The sequence below is a fragment of the Sus scrofa genome, chromosome 7 (genome assembly GCF_054392235.1).
Source record: "Sus scrofa isolate SSC_HxYL_T2T_F1_AM1 chromosome 7, Sscrofa_HxYL_maternal_Yorkshire_Landrace_v2.0, whole genome shotgun sequence".
NCBI lineage: Eukaryota > Metazoa > Chordata > Mammalia > Artiodactyla > Suidae > Sus > Sus scrofa.
Window position 1 is genome coordinate 65,776,348 of NC_139389.1, and position 3,401 is coordinate 65,779,748.

The window sequence follows — 3,401 nt, forward strand, 5'->3', positions numbered from 1 at the left end:
AAAGGAGCCGAAAGCTCAGCGCCCTTTTGGCCTCTGGCCGCCCTTGGATGCAGATGGCTCATTAGGGAAGTTCCAAAGGACCAAACCCAACCTCCCCTACTGAGCTGCGTTTACTAGGCCAGCTTTATTGATGATTCAGGGCCCTAAGAACGCTGTCTTTCTACCTAACCCTTCTCCCCCAAGGAGGTCGGAAACACTAATATCTTATACTCCTCAACGAGATTTTCCTGACAAAGTTAACACCTAAGCATTGCGTAGGGAGAGCAGTGAACATGAACAAATATTTATGGAGAACTTATTTGCAAAGGACTAGGCTAGCTCTCGGAAGAGTCGTCGGAAAGAAAAGACTGGTGATGGAGTTGGCAAGGGGGAAGACTTTTGCGTGGGTGTGTGGCTGGGGGCAAGGTAACATGTCAAGTCTATTCCTGGGTAGGGCATTTTACAACAAGATTTAGGATTATGGAAACATCTTTTTACACTGTAACATTTCACATTCTTACCCCAATCTTGGATCAACCACAGTAATTAATTATTGAGGGCCTACCCCATGCCAGGCTCTTTTATGGCCATTTGCCCATTTAACCTCCATCGCAGCTTTAGTTGGGAGGTACTGTGGTTATCAGCCTCATTTTACTGACGGGGTAATTGAGGCTTAGAAAGATTTACAAACTTGCCAGAGGCACACAGAGAGTAAATGGTCTAAAGCAGAAAGCACATTCTCAGCCACGCACAAAAGTGTCACTGTTTACTCTTTCCTGCCCATTGCAACCTCACATTTCCTCTTAAAGATGCTCATTTGCGTGTCCTTAATCATCTCATTTTCCTGCAATCTCCCTAATCACCTTTCCCAGGCATTCTCAGCAGTGCTTTTTCATCTCGGCCTTCTATTGATTTGCCCCAAACAGCAGCAGCCATTTATTCACTCATTAACTTTTTTGCAAGCACCATCTCTGTGCCTCACTGTTCTAGATGGGGGGTATTCTACAATGAGCAAGACAAATCCTTGCCCCCATGGAGCTTACATTCTGGTAGAGAAGGTAGACCTTCAGATAGGCAGGTAGGCTTATGACATGGTATTGGGTAGTGACAGAAAATAATTCAGAGAAAGGGAATAGACAGTAATGAGGTCCTCTGAGAGGAGAGAGCCTTGGAGGAGACCCAACTGAAGTGAGTGAGCAGGACATGTGAATATTTCGAAGAACAGCCCAAAGGTGGGAATAGCAAATACAAAGGCCCTGAGGCAGGAACATGATCAACAGGAAAGGACCATTAAAGAGCCTGATGTTCAGGAGGTCAGTGGAGAACATAGGATGAAGTCTGAAAGGCCAGATCATCAAGGGCCTAGTAAGCCATGTGTGATGGAAAGATACTACAAAGCTTTGAGCAGGCCAGTGACACCATCTAACTTAAGATTTTAAGATACCATGGAGTCCCCATCATGGCGCAGCGGAAACGAATCTGACTAGGAACCACGAGGTTGTAGGTTCGATCCCTGGCCTCGTTCAGTGGGTTAAGGATCTGGTGGTGGTGTGAGCTGTGGTGTAGGTTGCAGATGTGGTCAGATCTGAGGTGGCTGTGGTGTAGGCTGGCAGCTGTAGCTCTGACTGGACTCCTAGTGTGAGAATCTCCATATGCCGCTTAGTGCGGCCCTAAAAAGCAAAAAAAAAGAAAAGAAGAGATTTTTAAGGTACCATTCTTGCCACACCATGCACATCCCAGTTAAAATTTAAGAAGCCAACCACTCAATCATGGCTTTCAAGTATGATTCCCTTTAAGTGTCTTTTCCTTGCTGGTCCCCACCCTCTACAGATTTCTCTCTGCTTTGCTGTGACTGCTTTTCCTCCCTAAAACATCTCCTTTGCATTTCTTCTTTTTTTTAATTTTTTTTATTTTTTTGGCTTTTGGCTTTTTTTTTGAGGGCCGCATCTGCAGCATATGGAGGTTCTCAGGCTAGGGGTCTAACTGGAGCTATAGCCGCCAGCCTACATCAGAGCCACAGCAACACCAGATCCAAGCTGTGTCTGCAAACTACACCACAGCTCACAGCAATGCCGGATCCTTAATCCCAACGTCAGGGATCGAACCCACAACCTCATGGTTCCTAGTTGGATTAGTTTCCGCTGCGCCACAATGGGATTGCCTCCCTTCCCATTTACCTGAGGAGACCTTCATCCCTTGATACCTGCACCTCCATCCTGTCCTTCCTTACTGTGCTTCCCCCTTGGATGGATCTCCCCACCGAGCCCCACCCCCATATTAGAATCTGGGCCACAAGACAGATTCTTCTGGGCCTGGGCCTCCGTTCCCCATATGTTTCTGATTTACTGCTGGGGGTGCAACCCACTGCTCTAAGTTTACCAACATGCTCTAGTCCAAAAAGAAAAAGCTCTCACTTAACCCTGCATTTTTCTTTCTCTTTTTTCTCACAACCAAAGTTTCTGAAAGATCACTTAGTCCTGAAAGATCAGCTCTTCTCAGACTTCACTGTGCACATGTGAATCACCTGAGGAGCTTCATCACCTGTGAGCGCATGTCTCATGGGCTCACAGGTGATGAAGCCCAACCACTCTTTGTAGTTAAGGGCTGGACTTCTGGTCTTGACTCTCTTTTGACTCTCTCTCTTTTTTTTTTTTAACTCACTGCCTTGTGATTTCATCCCGCAGCACCGCTGAAATTGCTCCTGCCAATGTTACCAGCCGCCCATCTGTTATCCTTTCTCTGAGGCAGCATGTATCATGGTGAAGAGCACAGACTGGGAGACCAGAGAGCCTGGGTTCAAACTCATAGCCTTCTCACTTACTAGCTGGGTGACCTCTCGTGCCCCAGGATCGTTGTCTTTGGGAGGAGACTACGATCTTCCTTCACATGGTTGTTGTGAGAATTGAGTTAATTATGCTTACAGCTGTCAGAACAGCTCTGTAAGCACTGCTGTTTTTCATCTCACAAAGCCTCTCAGCGGTGTTTGACTCCACTGGCTTCTCTGTGCTTGAATCTCTCTCCTCCCGAAGCTTCCAGAACAGCACCCTCTCTTAGTTCTCTGCCAACCCCTCTAGCTAGCCTGCTTCCGTGGCCCCCTTGAATGATGGTGTTTCCCTGGGCTCTGGCTTAAGCTCTCGGATTTTCTCATCCCAGCTGGGCCATCTCACTCCATGCCTCGGATTCAGTTACCATCTCAGTGCATGACTCTCTTGAACCTAGAGCTCTGTCCCAGGTCTTTCTCTTAGTTTCCCATTCATGTGTCCAACTGCCTGCTGCATGGTTCCAGGTAGCTTCATTCATTCGTTCAGCACATATTTACTAGTTTCCCACCCTGTGTCTGACCCTATGCCAGGTGCTGGGCACATAGCAGTGAAGTGGTTAGACGCGGGCCAAGGTTTTGGGGAGCATGCAATTCAGAAGAC